This window comes from Falco peregrinus, chromosome 2, assembly GCF_023634155.1.
Source record: "Falco peregrinus isolate bFalPer1 chromosome 2, bFalPer1.pri, whole genome shotgun sequence".
NCBI lineage: Eukaryota > Metazoa > Chordata > Aves > Falconiformes > Falconidae > Falco > Falco peregrinus.
Genome location: NC_073722.1, coordinates 11,517,382 through 11,535,550, shown reverse-complemented (window position 1 = coordinate 11,535,550; position 18,169 = coordinate 11,517,382). Strand labels below are relative to the sequence as shown.

Here is an 18,169-nt window from a genome sequence, read left to right as displayed (position 1 = left end):
AGTCCTGTAAAGTCTCATATAATATCAGTGGAACAAGGAGTGTGTGTAGGTCCCTACATGAGTAACTAACACCTGGGTGTGTTCCCCATGTGGATGCAATCTTATTTTTAAATAAAAATTGGATGAGCCTTTCCCACGAAGTAGCTGGGCATGCATACAGTTCCTTTAAACCTGACACTGGAAGCAGGTATCCTGCCTAGATACAAGCACAGTAGCTTCGGTACCTGGAGTTTGAAGTCTTCCTTGCATTATTCTGTTCCACTTGCTCATAAAAGATACATTTGACTCCAATTCATTTTCTTCGTGTCAGGCTAAACTGCCAAATACTCAGTGCAGAAGTTATAGGATTACATTGTGATATTTTATCTGAAGATAATCAGACAAATGCTAATCTTTCAAATATTTTGCAAAGCCCATTTGTTCATGTGAATTCATCAGATTACCTTAAAGGGAAAGCCAGGTCAGTTGAGTGAGCATTTGCCTTTTTTCTTTGATATATTATTTGTGTCTTGGGTTATTTTTCTGTTTGAATACTTATTCTCCATCATAGAATGAGGATGTTCTAATTATACACACACCCCCCGCTATTCTTGTGTCACTTCAATAATAAAAATCTTATTCTTCCTAAATTTTACTGTAGCTAACAGCATAACAGGCTACAGTTTAATTGCACCCTGTGAGAGGGATAAAATGATAGATTCACAGTCACGTCTTCAGAACTGTAAAATCCTTTAATGGGGAGCTGAAACTGCCAAATAAAGAAAGTAAATTAATTTACTAGGTCAAATATACCTAAAAATCAAACATGGGTTGTGCTATTAGTAAATTGCTTGAAAAAGCATCGTATCTGTGTGTGTTTGAGGGAGAAACAGATAATTACCAGCTCATAGAGGAGCTGCCTTACCAGCATGAGACTGTTCTTGTTAAAATGAACTTTCCTTCACTTTTGCTCTCTCACTAACCTTATTAACTACTTGCTGCTTATGCACCTCACATCGTCAACTCATTCATTATAGTTTTTTATAAATGACTGATAATTCATATCTGAAACAAAGTATTTCAGTCTTGGATGCATGTTTGTGGATGTGTTCAGATTTCTGAAATCTCAGTATAGGAACTAGTTTTTTGCACTTCACAAAAAAAAAATAAAAATTAAAGGATGCTGCTTCTCTTGCTGCAAGCTGAAAATTCTCTTATGAGTGAGATCTAAATTTTCTGAATTGTTTTGCTTTTATTTATAATATTTTTTTTTCACTAAAACTCCTTGTTTAGTAGATATTAATTGTCATATACTTTGGTACACAGGGATTTCCCAAATTGTGTTACTAGAAGACCATCTCAGCATCAGGCTGAGAATTTTTTGACAAAATATTACATGGGAGGCAATGCAGGCATTAATTGTGATGTGATATGCTTCGTAAATATAACTTGCTGGTAGGAAGGAGTAATTATTACTTAATTTTGCACCTGATCTCAGCTGATTTTTTGGTGGTAGTTTAAGGCAGCTTGGATTCAGAAACAGTTATGAAGCTGGGGGGGTAGAAGTATTGAAAATACTCTTTGGTTAGCTATGATCTCAGCTTAGGCGTAGTAGTATTGCGGGCAGATTTTCTTGCAATGCGTCCTAATTCCTAACGGAGATACCACTAAATAAATAAGAAAGAAAAAGCTTTTGTAAAAAGCCACCAGACATCCCTCAGGATGTACTGCTTTTGCTGCTGTACTATCCTACATGTCAGTGAATGGAACTTTTAGAGTCACAAGTAAAAGAACCTTGAAGGAAAAGTCCATGCTGGAGCAGCAGATGCTGTGGCAGGTTCAGTTGAGTTCTGGCTCCAGCTTCTCCTTCTCTCTCCCCTCTCCATTCCAGCCCCCGTGAGATGTGCTGTAAATGCCCTAACCTTGACAATCTGTTGGTTCTGCTGAGGATGGATGCAATTAAGCGAGCCACATGTGAGACATGCAAATGTTTCAAGAGCTGCAGTTTGCTTGTGAGCCATACTTGGGGCCTGTCTGTAGTAGGATTTGGTGTGGGTCACTGAGTCCACAAAATATTTCGAACCAGCTGGAGTGAGCAAGGGAAACATTTTAAGTGTGTTAGCAGCTTCCGTTAAAACATGGCAAAGGTCAGGATGGAATTGAAATTGCTAACCCAAATTGACATCCAAGAAGTTGGGTTTCTTTTTCTTAAATTGCATTGAACTGGGTTTTTGCATTTGATAATGTGGATTAGCCCATGGTCTTGTAGCACAGACTTTTCTTTGGCCGTGCAATTTTTGAGAGTTCCAGCACACTAGTTACCATGTATAATATCTCATAATTAACCAAGGATGCGGATTTGGTCCTTTAGTTCTTATTTCCCCTGTTCTAGGCTGCTGAACACAAATCCCTCCTACCACACCTTAGTGCCCCTCGCCCCACAGGTGCGGTGGGGTCCTCCTCAGCACCAGTGCTGTGTCATGAGAGAGAGGAAGCAGAGAGTACAGCTGGAAAGCAAGGTGTGCCGTGCTGCCTTGGGTCTGGAGTGATCCAGATGTACGCAGAAAGACACTCTGCAAACCCAAATCCCCTGCCTTGTCTTTGACACATGCACTTTGTGTCTGAGCGGTGCTTTGAATTCAGCAGAGCAATATATGCAGGCAGCAGAGGAGCTGGGAAGATGACTCACTGCATGAATTCACCTGTCATCTGGAATAGAGATCACAGGGAGCAAAGGCTTCAGCAGCAGGAACAACTAAAAGGCTGCAGGTTTCAGGGGGCACTGTGCCTCTTCCTTACCTCTGCAGGCAGTCGGACGTAGCTGCTGTGTGTGCATACTGCTTTCCAGAGGCTGCATGTTATCCTTACGTATTTAGGTAAGGACCGACCTAATGGATACTATTACAGTCTATAATGCTCAGGAGTGTGTACGTCACACACATTCAACGTATGTTATTATTTCTTTTGCCTTTTCCCTTGTGCAGTTTCTTTTTTCTTTCCCCACTCTGTGTTTTTTTGGTGCTTATATCAGTGCCGAGTCCTGTGGTGCAATCCCACACCACCAGAGAGGGAGAGAGGTGATCCTCAGGTGCAGTTTTCAGGCACCAGTATCTTTGTCATTGGCAGTTGCTTTCTAAGCACCAATTTAGTATTTGAATCGGTTCAGCTGCTTTCCAGTCTTTCTATCTCCTACTTCCACTTCACTATCTTTCTATTTTAATGTAAAAAAAAAAAAAATATATACATGTATATATATATATGATGTCTTTTTAGAAATAGACTGCCATAGAGACCTAGCTGTGAAAGGGTTTAAAATGGTACGCCAGTCAATATGTGTAAATTAGAAAAGACTGATGTAATCTATAGCACCTGTAAAGGTTTCAAAGATATAGCTTGATCATTAATTAGGTGACAATAAGGATGTCTCATAAAATCACATTGAAGAGACTAATAATTCACTATCAAATGAAGAAAGGCAAGGTCACTTGTATTATTACCTCTTCTAACATTTATATTCTTTGTATAAAATGCTCCTACTCATGCAAAAGTTGAGCTGAAGGCCATGGAAATATTCAGAACTAGGAAATGCAGATTTTATACCTAAGCTCTGAGGACATACTAAAAATAATAATTATAGTAATAAAAAAAGTAGTTGTCTATATTTGTTCTGTTTGATTGTTGTAGTATGGTTTGTTATTTCATACAGTCAAATTTAACCCATAGCACATGCCTGGCATTGTTTAAGGAAGAATAAGTAGAAAAATGGAAGAACAAAAATGAATGCTATAGGTGCAGGGTTAGATCAGTATCGCTGTGCTGGGTTTTAACTGTGGGTATGTGTATCAAAATTAATAGTGCCATCGGTATTCTTTTTCTCCTAATTGTCTGATACAAGACCTGATTTCATTTCCTTTTGTGTCTCAAGAATGTAATAAAGATACCACAGAGCTGTTAGTACAGGCAGTCAGCTACCTGAAAAATCAAAGATATTCAGCAAACATAGCTGGAGGATGGAAGGAAACAGAGAAGGGAAAAGATAAATTGCAACAGCAGAGGCCATATCGCGCTGATATATGCCAGGACACAGGGTTAGTAGTGGTCCTGTGCGTGCTGTTAGGAGGGAGGAGGTAAGGCGGGATGGGAGAGCAGGCTGCCTGCCTGATGGTCTCATGGCAGCAGCTACATGAAGGCAATACTTCAGAAGTCCCGGCTTTGGTATGTTTGTTTCTGTTTAGGTAGACTTGGTGGTTTTAAGATAAAGGGCCCAGCTAAAATGAAAATGAATTAAATCCTTCAGAATTCTGGAAGCAACTGAAACTTTCTGAAGATTGTTTGTAGTTCTGACAGTGCATCATTCGGGCAGGCTGCCACTGAGGGAGGGGTGTCTGCTGGGTGGGAGAGGGTCCCGTGGGCTGGTGAGTGGTGTGGGTGGACAGGCAGGTGTGTGGGCTGCCGTGATGCACAGCCTTATGTTTTCTGATCCAAGAGTAGTGGAGAAAGGGGGTCTGGGCTAATCTCTTCTGCAGGGGATGAGGATGTTTCAACAGTTTGATTTTTACAACTGACCGCCTTTGTCAATTTAACTCAGGTGATGTAAGGTGTCCTAACCAGGTGTGGGTGAAGGTATTGCCCGAAGCGCACAGAGAAGAGGCAAATATCTACATGGAAGTGGGCGCTTAAAAGGCAAAACCTCAGCCAGGTTTCTCATCCTCTGCCAAGCCTGTGGCAGCTCTTTTGAGGAACCAAAGTTCAGGGAACTCAGCTGGAGCATCCTGCCTGCCCTCTCTCTCTGCAGCGGTGGCGGAGTCTCCCCAGCGCACCCAGAGTCCTGCAGGTTTGCAGGAGCTGGCTTGCTGTCGCAGAGTCTTGCAGCACCTCTGGCTCAGAGTGTCACAGAGCTTTGGTGGCTCTGGGGCATAAGGATGCGACAAGCCTCCATGCTGTCTTCAGCTCGGGGTGGTGGCCGCCGCGGCTGCTCGGTTTGGGCTGTGCAGCATTGCATGGCTATAGAGTGGGTCGCTCCTTTCCAGCCCTCGTGGCTCAGTTTGCTTGCTGATGTGATAACCTGCTGAGCACAAGGTGTGTTTGCTTTCCTTTTCTCCCTGCCCCACCCCCCCCTTCTTTTTCTGTTTGTTTATGTGAATCATTGTTACTATGAATCATCCCAGCTAAGGAAGTAAAACAAATGTTTATTCATAATCTCTCCGGGGAGCTGGCAAAAGCCTAATCTGCTTTACCAGCAGGCTAATGTAATGTAACAACAAAACAATGTAACCTTCGAAGTTCCCACTGCCCTGTGTTTTCCTTCATTTTCCCCACCCGAAGTACATGTGAGCTGACTTCAAAGTCTATTTCTCTTGCACTAAGGCACATAGTGGTACCTGTACAGAAGGGTGACGGCATCCTCTTTATGGGAACCCTGAGCTGCTCAGCAGAATATTCATTGCAGGAATAAAAATCTCTTGCAAGACTGATGTACAGCTAAAGGTCCAGAGCTGTAAAACACGCTGTATTTTACTGGGGAGATCATGGATCTCTCAGGACTAAGCTAGCTCTTCTCCTGGCCGCAGCAAAGGTCCCAGGCTGCCATTAGACATTTTCATTCTTTTTAGGTGGTACGTAAGCAGGTGGGCTGACTGAATTTCCTGGAAAACAGGTGAGACAGCAGTGCATTAGTGGTAGGTAGAAAAGTGAGTAAACTCACTAAACTCACCAGATCAGTCATAACCAGATGAGGCGGGGGAAAAAAAAATAAAAATCCAACCCCCCCAAAACCCACCCAAACAGGAACCCAAACAAAAACCCCAACCAAACACAAGCCAAAAAAGCAAAACATATATATATATATATATATTCCAAGTAGGGATCAGATAAAGCTGTACCTGTACACTTACGTCAGCCACAGCACTGAGTCCATGCCAAACATACAGGGCCAAATCAGCAAACATTTTGTCTGCGTAAGAACTACTGGCTTGAGAAGCAGTTTTTCATTTAACTATGATGTATTGCACCCTTGGCATGCTAGCCCAGTGCCTGAACCCCCTGGTTGCACTGGCTGATAACCGCTGTTGGGCTGTGCCTTTGGGCTAACAGCTGGGTTAGGTGACAAAGCTGTGTCCGTGTGAGGTGGCTCGGAGCCTGCCTTTGGGTACAAGGAACAGCCACTGCAGCTCACCCACAGCCTCCGCAGCGAGCACCTCAGACCCTGTGCAGGTTATACTCTTGGTGAAAGAAAGCAAGTGTGGTTTATACAATTTTTTTGTGTTGATGCTGCTTTGCAGTGTAGGCAGACCTTTCTGGGTTTTCCTCTTCCCACTTTTAAACAGGAGCCTGGTTTGCTCTGATGCTAGTGCTTTTATTTCCTGATTTACCAACAGGCTGTGGGGGAGGTGATTCTGAGCACTCACCTTAACGTTTTAGCCCAAAATTTAAATCTGGGTTTCAAATAGCACTGAACTCCCACTGTAGAACCCTGCAGAAGCCATGAAATTCCTGATGAAATTGCATAGGTGTAGACCAGTATTTGCTCATGAATGCCATCAGTGCCGGTGACATGCTCTATATCAAAAAAAGGGGTGTCACACCCATTTTTCCTGTTATTTGTAAAAGCAAGCCAACACCCGCTACCTGTGGGTAGCTATATATGACAGAGGCTGCCAGTTTAATTTGCAGTGTGATGTTCTGATCTGTACCATGGCGCATTTTTTCCTGGCTGCAGAAGAGGAGGGCCCTCTTTGTGCCTCTTTTTGGTTCCTTTTCTCTTTAATGCTGAGCCTCAAAAATTACAAAGTGCAGCGTGCTAAGCCACTGTGAGGTGATCACGGTGTTATAGCAGAAGCAGCAGCAGTTTGCATACCATTATCAGTAACCTTAGAGCACCATTTCAACTTCTGCAGGCTAATGCGCCTGGCAACTAACTGACAGAGAAAGTGAGATAGCATTTTTTAATGGTATAAAATACAGAATGGGAGGATGAAACACAAATGAAAGAATGGACTACTAAATTTGCAAGGCTAGTATGTTCTTTATTGTGCTCATGTGCATCAGGTTGGAGTTTCATAACTGCACAAACAGTTATTAACACCTGCCATGTCATCAAGAGTACTTACCCTTTAGAACAGCACGGCCAAAATATCAGTAGTAATAGTATTATCATACACAAGAAGAGGAATATATTCCACTTGGTTCAGCTAGCAGAATAACTTACTCAAGTTTGACCCAGTCTTTTTGGATGAGACATTCAAATGGGGTTGTCTTATTTGATTGTTCAGCTTTGATAAGTAGTGAAATTGCTGGTCTGTATTTAAGATACATAATAGTCATATCAAAACAAGACAATTTGGCATTGTGCATTTGTCCTGTAGATTAACATATCTTTTTCTGTGTGATCGCAGCATTTCCATCAGAGGAGGCTGTAGGTTCTTCTCAGCCAAAGAGTGATCAGATTCCTGTTCCCCTGCACACCCCTTCCCCACGTGGTAGCTCTTCTATGTCTGTGCCGATGGGTGTACTGATGTTTTGGAAGCGAGTTGCTTACAGTGTAGCTTATACTTTGATATTTGGCTGTGAGTGTGTTGGAATTCTAAATACATAATGACAGTGATGTTTTATTTAAGGAAAGAAAATTCTTAACTAACAACCCATAAGGGTTTCCAATCATTTAAATTACAGTACAGCCTATATCCATGAACTGTAAACTAAGAGGATTTATATAAGATTACAGTGGCTCCAGAGGAGCTGTGAAGTGAATAATCTGCATTTTACAAGTTGCACTGCTGTGGTCTATTATGTCAATCCTCATTTGCTTGTAACACTTGTTGTTGAGGGAGTACTGTTGTTTGCATCTTCACCTTGTCATTATATTTTGGTCATTGCAGAAAAGTGGACTGAAGTATGATGGAATGAAATGTCCCTTACAAGAGTAGTTTTGGTATCATTATTTGAAAAGATCTAACAGCATGGAGAGACCTCCTCTATAGATCACGAGAAAGGATAGAGAACTGCAGTAGCACTCCAGTATGAGAAGAGGTTTAACTTCTGTGTGGAGTTACTTTAGAGAAAAGAAGAATTAGATTCATCCTACAGTAAAGGAATGACAGGCACTTCTATTTTGTCTTATCTGTTTATTACAGGGAAAAACAGCTGCTAAACAAAACCAGATAAAAGTAAAGATTCATCCACAAGAGCATAGAAGGCCATGAAATTCTTTTCCTTAGGCAAAACTTTATTAGAGGATGAGCTTCTTGTGAGTCTGAGAACAAAGTATTTTTATAGACGTGAAAAATCAAGGATTGCTTTAGGATTCTTGCTTGGTGCTTGTGAGGGCCATGAGGAGAGTAGCTGCAGGCTATCCCAGACACCAGCAGGTCCCAACCTGGGCACGGTGTTGGCTGTTGTCAGTCAGGATGCTGTTGTAGATGAACTGCCCTGGACAGTAATGAATTACATATCTTCTCTGCTCCTAAGCAATAATTTCCCCCAGAGTGGCCCAAATCCTGCCATCTACTTTGTGCTTCTTTTGGTTACTGAAACAAGCCTTGCAAGCACTTTTGCTAAACCAGCAGATAACTCTGTCCTGTTGCACAGAGCTGGTGTTTTCGCTAGGTTTATTTTCAGGTGCGGATGTCAGGGAGGCTGGTGGTGGACAGTGTGCTGTGGAGTGCCAGGATGTAGGGCTTTTTGATGGCATAAGTGCATGGGTTTTAATAGGTTGATTTTGAGTCAGAATAAGAGACAGTGCAGTAAGTTCTGTATAAACTTCCTTGACCGCTTTCATTTTAAGATTTTAGCATGGAAAGGTAGTGCTTCATTGGCAGAAGGTACACTGAACGGTGTGCAACTGCAAAGGTGAGTCAGCCTCAAAAAAAAGAAAAAAAGAAAAGGATATGTTCTTCTATGCATGTGATTGTCGTTGAAGTATTATGAAGTTTTAGTGAGAGAGGATTTCAGCTTACTGATACTTCCTTTCTCAAAGCACTGAAGGTAATAAAATGAAAAAGTTGATATTCCCATTTGAACTCCACTCAAGTGCCTCCAGTTACTGCATGCTACAAAGGCATATTTCAGCTCACACTTGGAGTTTTCTGGATTCCTCTTCTGTGCCAGAACTTAGTAATTTCTTACAGGGTTATTTCAGTGTGCTATAAGGGCTGTCCCACATCTGTAGTCAGTCTGCTAGGCTGTCCTTAGAAAGAGCCTCATTTCCTCGCTTTCTGCAGAGAAAACTATTTATCTGCCAGACAGCCGCCTTCATGGCAGTGCAGTATTGTTAAGACATCTCCTTTTAATTTCATTTAAACCCTTTTATATCTTTTAAAATGCTAATTTTTCAAGGCACCCACAGTTACCATTTTTCTCATCTTGAATTCCTTCAGAAGAAAAGCCTTTCTTGGTAAATGATATTTTAGTTTCCATGGTGCTCCTTGTTACAAGTAGCTGCTCTTTTCATCACCGAATGGTGCAATTTTCATTCATGCTGAAATATCAATGGTAACATACAGCAGCAAATTGTTCCTTTATGATCCTTGGCATTGTAGAAACTCTCCAGCTCAAAATTAAATGTCAAGGAATTTAACAAGTATGAAAAATCTGACTCCTTTTATGCACACACACACACAGAGACACGTGGCTGCTCCCTCCATCCCCCTATGCACCTAAGAATTTGTCTTCCCTTGTTACCACAAGGAGTCATTAATATGCTACCAGCGATGCTTCTTAAAAAGTTCAGCTGCGGGGCCGAGGGGGCGGCGTTCCCTCCCGTACCCTCCGCTGGAGCTGAGCAAGGCATTTTGCATTCAGGCTGCTTGTTCCCAGGCTCTGAACTTGAGTGGCTCATTTTGGGAATGATAGCAGCCTCACCAGCCTGCTCCTTTGCATTACTCAAAGTGTCGCACTGCCATTTGCCATGCCATAAATCAGAAACATGTGTCCTCAGCACAGGCAATAGAAACACCTATGGATCAAGGCAGGGCTCTGCTTCCACCCCAGCCCTGCTGCTGCAAATCCTGGGGTACCGGCGGGAATGTGGGAAGGATGCTGTGACAGGCAGAGGGGGTTTTAGTGGGGTTCCTTTTGTAACTACCATCATCTCTTTGCCTGGCCATGATGTTATTGTTATGTGGTAGCTGCTGGCTTAGGTTTCTCAGCTGTGAGGCCCAGTCTGCTCCTTTCCTGCCTCAGATCCCCTTGTTTATACTGCTAAATATTCACCCCCCCTCCCCAACTACTGCCAGTGCTCTGCCAATGGCTGCCTTTGTGCTTCACGGGAAAGCGGCCATGCAGGATGGCAGCCCTGCTGGGTCATAACTCTGCAGGGAACTTCAGGAGACTCTGTCTTTCCTACAAAACAGTGATTCTGCCAGAGGAAAGTAGACCTTGTTCATAAATCAGGTGCTCAGGGAATTAGTAATTTAAAATTTCCAGGAGAACCTCCTGCAACAAATAAAGTTACTTTTAACACACAGTTACATCACACCCTTCTTCTTCCATTTATTTGAAGTTTGGCAGTGAGGTGTGTGTCCCTATGGAGCAGTTAAGAGGAGGTTAGATCTGCGATCCTGTGCTGGATAAGGCAGCTTGGAGGAAGTGCTTTGAAGTGCGCCTCTGCCCCCACTCCTCTTCATTTCCATACATGAGCTTGGTGCAGGCAGGTGTTTTGTTTTTACAACCCCATGTCAGTTTTGCGGTTATGGCTTCCTTGCCTCTAAGCAAGCACTGTGATTTACTATTGCTTCTCACAATAATCTACGCTACTGGCAGTGCTGTAAGCACTTCCAGCAAATAGGCCTCAGAAGAAAATAAAATGCTGGAGCTTGTGAAAGAGCAGAGGTGCTTCCTTCATCTCCTGGTTGAGCTGGAGCTAGGCAATAAAAATAAAACCTGAGGTTTTGCATCTCTGGTGGAATAGGTCACAAATGTCTTAGAGTAGATGAAAGTTTCCCACAAATGAAATAAAGGAAGGATGTCAAAACGCTGATGTTAGGTAGAAGCATGGAAGTCATTAATCAAAACCTGGTGTGACAATACATTTGTATTTGAATCCTTTGAATTTAGACTAGACTGCTTTTTAAAAGGCAAGCTTTTGTGAAAGAGGGTGGCAGACACCTTTTTAATTACAGGTCCAGCCTAAACCACCTATATTGCAATGCCCTAGATAAATGAACATTTTCATCTGAGCCTCTTCACTGTTGTTTCAGGTTCTGAAATGCTTAATGCAGATTGTTTTCTAGAGATCCTGCTCAGCTGCTGCCCACATTTCCAGACACCTGACCGTTCCCTAGTTAACCCCCCAAACTCTCTGATAACAAGCACACCTGAGCCCCCAGGGCAAGCCTAGCTCAGTGCAGGGGTGCCTGGGCCTGACCATTAACAATGGGAAAGAAAAGCCAGCTTAGGTCCTTGGGACATTTAAGTCCTCGGGAGGGGTGTGGCTCAGGGTCTTGTTACAGTGCAAAATAAAAACCAGGTTTGATTATTCATATATCTTTTGGAGATGGTCATAAGCTTTGTACAGGAAGTTTGCAGATGAGGTAAAGTGAAGATGTTGAATACTGGCACTTGATGGACATGTGGAAATGGTTTATCCAAGAGTTGACTGAGAAGTCACAGGGGATGATATATATTGTATGTTTCAAATCTGTGTTCCATTTTGTTTTTTAAAGAGATTTTTTTAAAAATTAAGCCCCTATGTTACTTGCATTTCATATTGTTTCAGCTCTGTGCTTGCTTTCTGGCTGCTAACAGTATTTAATGCGCTTGCTGTATGAGAAATGTGCATGACTAAGCAAAGACGGTGTGGCTAACAATGAGTGTTGTAACCTTGAACGTCTTTTGTGTCACCTTTCATATCTGCTCTGTTGGCTTAGTTCTCTTTGGGAGTGCCAGGGATGTTATCTACTCCATGCAAAAAGATTGAGGATCCTGCTTGAACATGAGAGGGCTCTCTAGCCAGCAGTCCAAGTTTCAGAGGAATCCCTTCTGCCTTTCAGAGAAAGCTGTTTCATAAAAGGCATTGGCTTGTTGAGTTAGGGCTCGGGCCATGCCATAAGTGAAAATGGCACTCTGGTGAAGGTTTGGCTTGCCAGCCTGAATCAGTGCATGATGTGGCTGCAGCCAGGTTTGAATCGCTATTAGAATAAAGCAAATGACCTTGTAAGCATAATAATTATCCTCAGTCTCTCAAGGGCTGTTAACGGATCTGCTTCTGTTTGGGACTTCAGCTGGGAGGGTTTGCCTAGAAGGAGAGACTTTTGGACTAGAGCAAGTCAGGAAATCTGAGAAAAAGATATTTTCCACTTTAAGATTTTGATTCATTGAAGTTGAAACTTCTGATGGGAAACTTGACCATTTCAGTATGAAGTTTCTTAGGAAAAAAATATATCTTAGAACCAAGACAGAAATCTTGTCCAGCTGGTGAAGACCTAAGAATGGCCAATGGCTTAAAAACCATAGTATTGTGTGTGCTCAGATACAGGAGACTGCAACGCTTTATTTGCTTGAAGTAGGCTCAGGACTTCAACTTGCGTTGAAATGGCTACTGGTTACTGCAGGGCAATGCTTTCCTTTTGCATTTCATCTCAGAGTGAAACCTCAACAGATCTCAAAATCAAGAAAAATCCTTTTCAAATCAGCTGTTTTTCTGAGTAGACCTTGAGGTGCTGACATTAGTGCCAAACCTATATAGTGGTTTGGAAATGTCTTGTGTATTACTGCCAAGGTGATATTCAAGCAGGCTGTTCCTCAGGTAGAAGCGGAAGCTGCTTCCAGGAAAGTCTTTTGCGATATTCATCTTTTCTCTCAGAACTTTGAAGAAAATCAGTATCAAAAAGAAAAAAAAAATAAATCTGAGGAAACCTGAATCAGGAAAATATTAACAATGTAATTAAAAAATGTAAAAAAAAAAATAATCAGATGAGAGACAATTAGTGTAGCTTCTAAACATCTGAATGTTGATTAAAATTGAATTGAGTATCTGTGTTTTAACATTTACCCATCCCTAGCTGCTCTTCAAAACCAGGACTTCCCCCTTCTGCCCTATAGACAAAGCAATTATGATGGAGAACCGCAACAGCTGACACAAAAAGCACAACTACCTTGGGCTTCCCAGAAAGAGTCAATGAGGAGTCTGCCATCCCAGAGAAATTCAGCATTAGCAGTACAGCTAGTCCACCCTGTGGCTGTACAGGGCTGAAATGCATTGCCAAGCTATACTGTATATGGCTTCAGAGAAATTTTTCTCCTTCTAGAGCCTGTAAAGAGCCCCGGAGCTAGACCATGGGGTTCAGTTAATCAGGATATCCACTGGGTGTTGGATGTGACCTTTGGTGTTGCAGAATCATAGATCTGATAATCTGCTCTGGTACTGCTGTACCTCCTGCAAATATTTTTGAGAGGAAAAACACAGAGTAGACTGAATATGGGAGTGGGGGTGGGGGAGAAGAGAAAGAAAGCCAGAGAGAGAACCTGGGCATAAGAGGAACAACAACAGTAAATCAGCTGAGGAACCTTCCCAGAGTCTACAGCTCATATCCCAGTTTAATGATAACTTTTATAATGACAAACAGCAAACACTAAAGGCTGTGACCATTTGCAGGCTGTTCTTTCTGTGAAACAACAAGCACAGTCAAATATGCCCCACTGAGTCTGCTGAGTTCACAAGTACGAAAGACACTGTCGCCATGGCCTTTGCTGTTTAGAGGCCATGCCAAAATAATTTCCTTGCTTCTGTTTTAAAGCCAGGTTTTGCAATGTTCGGTCTGAGTTGGCTGTCCTGGAAAAAGCTGCTCCAGTGGGACACAGCCAGGAAACAAAACAAATCAGTTCATTAACTGGTAAGGTTAGGTGGGATGAACCATGCCTTTAGTGTGCTATGGAACTCCCTGCTACATTTAAATAAATAAATAAAACTAAAAAAAAAAAGAAAGGAGAGAGGAAAAGTCCGAATTCCTTCACACGGTTTCCAGGCAAGGATTTGCTTAGTTTTCATGTGCATGAACCTGTATATGCTGTATTTCTTTAGTTGAAAACTTACCACCACGGGCATTTCAAGATCCTTTTCAAAAGTTCGCTTGTGTGATGATAACATTCACCATTTGCAATCTGTTAAGCAATTTTCCAAATGAACTGTTTCCAGATTTTGGCACCCTTAAAAAATACCTAATCATCCATTGCACTGTCCATAGGGCCAAAGCTTGGCAGAAGAAGTCACAAGTGCAAAATTTATCCCAATAACCTGACATTGGAAAAAATAACCAAATACAATACAGAAAGCAGCAGGAGAGTTCTGGGAATTTAATATTCCCAGGACCTTGGTGCAAGACCTGATGACATATAGGCTTGGCTTACTAAGTGCTGTGTTCCGGAGCCTGACCTATATCTCTTGCTGTTCCCAGGTGAGCTGTGGCAGTCCCCAACCCTGAAGAGCAAAGCAGTATGTTTTGATATAAACTTGCTTATCTGTGATGTCTGTTTTTCATGCAGAAAGCAGCCTACAAGACAGCCCGTTGCACTGAAGGGATCAAATGGTTCTCGCCAAGTCAACGTGTGAAAAAATTACAGTATCACCCATCTGTTAGGAGAAGAGGATGCAAAATTTAAGAGCAGGCCACCCCCCAGGACAGAATAAAACACAGAATAAAAACAGAGAGGCAAAAGGGATGGGAACCATCACAGCACCTTTCAAATACACATATTTGTAAATACTTATATGTGTCTCAGCAATGACTGACTTTGGCAATGAGCTAGTATTGTCTCGTTTATTGTAGCAAAGTTTCTCCTCAGCAGATCACAGCTTCTCCCCCTTCAATCCTTCCCAATATGTTCCAGCTTTATATTCCAGACTGGAGCTGCTCTTTGTGGGCTTGCAGCTCAGACACTATTAAATTACGTGACTTCTTCTCATCTTCTTTTGATTGTGATTTTCCAGGGGAGAAATGAAAAAGAGGAAAGACTAGCTATGAAGCCATGCTGTCATTTACCCCACCGCATGCTCCATGGCTGTTACTGCTGCAGCGAGCATTAAAGGAATCCCTTCTCCATTTTGATGCATTGGTTCTGTACCTCTGACACGTGCAGAGAGACAGCAGCAAGATGCTGGCATAACAGGGCGAGGAATCGGGCGACAGCCTGCATTTAAAAACCTGCTTGCTTTGTATCACCTAGCAAGGGAAGAAAAGAGCTGCTGCTGTGCCTAATTACTTGCTTGCTTTCTGGTGTTTGACTTCACTGGTTTGGATTATAATTGGTTACAGTTCATAAAAGGGGTCTTCTGTGACCAGCTGACTTTAAAGGGTCACACTGCATTACAAGTGTGCTGGGAAGGGCAATAGAATTTATTAACTTCTCAAATGTTTTCAATACCCTTTCCAGCAGGCTTTCCTAAAAAGTGAATCAGCACACTCTCTTGGCTAAAACTTGAGAGACCTAGAAAGGTACCAATTGCACAGAGTAACTCTGTTCTCCGGAATGTCCCCCGCCAGCTGTGGGGCAGCTGTGAATTTGCATTATATCAGAAATGTCTTACTGCTGTGCTAGCACCCTGTGTTGCGTTTGATTTGTGGGATGCAGAAGGGAAAAGGTGATATCTGCATCGACAGAGGCAATTTAATGGAGAACAGAGCTCAGGTGTGATTTTTCCTGATTTGGAGAGAAGATTTGGAAGTCCAGGAGAATATCTAAATTACAAGAAAATTGGTACAGAGATCCTCCAAGGAAAGGAGGTGATCTTTATTGGTAATGGTATTACGGCTTTTATTCCAGTGCAATGACTGTAGTTCGTAGCAGAGAGTTTGATAATGGGTTCCTGTTGCAAATCAGGAGCTGCCTCTTAAATTGGATGGATAGAAAAGACGCGATTAAAGCTCTCACTTAGGGTTTTACATATGGTTCGTACCTGTCTGTCTGTGCTTTCAGGTGATTCCAGGACTGAGTGTAAATCTGAACCGAGGTGTCAGTGAGAAATGAACCATACTGCATTACTCATCCCTGAAATCTTGAAACCGGCCTTTCATTTTTGTCTAAATCTGTCACTGAATGCAGCAGCTAATAAGCAGCCCTCGGAGGGGCCGTGTGCGAGCGCGCAGCAGCCCTCTGAAGGGTTGCTCCTGCCGGCAGGCAAACGGAGGTCCAACCTCCGCGCTGGCTTCGCTCAGAAGGCTGGCACTCGGGAGCTTAGAAGTCACAGCATCCCTTGTGCTGCTCCAGGCATGAGTTATAATCTGCAGGCTTTTTAATGAATAGTGCTTGCTGACTAGTTCTGGCTTGGGTTTGGGGTTTTATTCTTCTCCTGAGTTTGTTTTTTGGGGTTTTTTTGTTGTTGTTGTTGTTGTTCTTGGTATTACTGTTGGAGGGGGTTAGTGCTCTTCAGTGTAACAAGGAAGGACCCGCAGTGCTAAGAAAAGAAAAGGGTCATGTTTGGAAGCATGATTTGTATGTTTGGTTGGTTGGGTTTTTTTTTTTTTTGTTCCCCTTAGTTTTGAACTACCATTTTGTTTTAGATTTGGATTTAAATTAGAAGTGAATACAGCAAGCAGATATTTGGTAAGAGTTAGAATGAACAAAGGCAGTTTGTTAAGTTTAAGAGTGTGGTTTCAGTCGTTCAAATGGTGTTTGTGAAAACAGTATGAATTTGCTATCTTTGGCTGAAAATATTTTTTTTAAGGTTGGAGTAAGTGCTGATTTATCCAATAGCTTGGTGGTTGAAGCATTCAGCTATGACCTAGGAGATATAATTAAAATAACTGTTCTGAGAGGCTTTGAAACCATGTATCCGTACCTTGAATCAGATGCTAAGTGGATTGAATTCAATTTACACCCAGGTCAGGTAAGAACATTAGCCAAACCAGATGCAAAATATCTGGCAACCGACCTACAAAACCATTTTTTGCACAGACATATCAACATACAGTTCTTCAGTATTTCTTGAGTCAGTACCTTTGAGGTTTTTTTCAGCAATACAGCACTTCTGTTTTGTGCTATTTGCTCAACGGTCCTTACCGTTGCCTTCTCCATCACCAAGCACATCCTATAAGATGACCGGCTTCCCTCCTTCCAGCTTTTTGACCTGAGGCTGTGTGTGTGAGGTGGTAGTGGGTTAATGCAGTGTTGTCAAGCCTACCCAGAGTTGGTGCTGCAATACAGCATGATCTTCTCACCTACCTGCCTGTGTGTCTGAGTTAATGATAATATTTGACACCATGGCTACTAAGGTGGGCAAGATACGCAACAGTGATACCGTTCCACTTTATTTATTTATTCATTAAGTATCAGTTTAGCGCTTGTTTTCAGCTCAATACAGGCGTACTGATGTCAAGGATTTATTTGAGAAATAAGGACTGGTAGTGAAGAGGATCCTTAAATTCTGTCCCAGCTGTTTGTGTTTGAGAGAAATATCAGATAATAATGGTTCTTTGTCTTGGCTTTCAAAACACCTTTTCCTTTTCTTTTTTTTGCAATAGTCCTTTAGGACTATGCTTGTGGTCCCTTCTGGAAAACCAGAATTCCTCATTCTGCCTCTCTCCCACCTGATGATGTGATCTTCACAACAGAGTTCTCTAAATATGGCAACCCTTCCATCTTTTCAAAAGCAATCTCAGTTTAGACCGCTGGAAGGAACTGGTGGTGAAGCAGGAGCTCCCAGCTCTCCTCAGAGGGAGTGCATGTACCATGTCTTCCCAACTGTAACTCTCAGCCTTGGAATTAAAGGACCAAATATTCCTTTCAGATCTGAGTCTCTTCTTGGTGTTATGCAGATATCAGTGATATCAAGAATGATATCAAGTGGAAAGAGACTAGAATAATGCTTGAAACATCTAGGGGGTTTTCTAACTAGAACATTTGCCTGCAGCGTGGCTTCCGACTAATTCACTGTGCCTCTGTTCCTCTTCTTTAAAATAGAAGTAGTTCTGCTTTTCTGCTCTGCTGCCTGGGAGGACATGCTATACAAAAGTTCGGTGTTGTTGTTTATTTGTGTGTTATAGCTGTCTTTTAGCTGTCAGGGGTTTTGTACTGTTCAGTGCTATTTGTGCTGTGCTAACGGTACAAATTTGTGCTGTTCCTATTTCTGTGTCATACCCTGCCCTGATGTATCCCTGAATAGCAAGAGAGATAATTGGGATATGGTGCGGTGTGCGAGGGAAGAATTGCACAGAGGAGGAAAGGGCAGAATATCACATGCTACATATTTTGGCATCCA

At 42.3% G+C, this 18,169-nt stretch overlaps 1 protein-coding gene across 2 annotated transcripts in view; it reads left to right on the top strand.

Annotated features, from left to right (window-relative positions):
- SLC7A11 (solute carrier family 7 member 11) overlaps nt 1-18,169 on the top strand; it is a 113,788-nt gene that overhangs the window by 80,834 nt on the left and 14,785 nt on the right. The gene's annotated exons all lie outside the window — the stretch shown is intronic.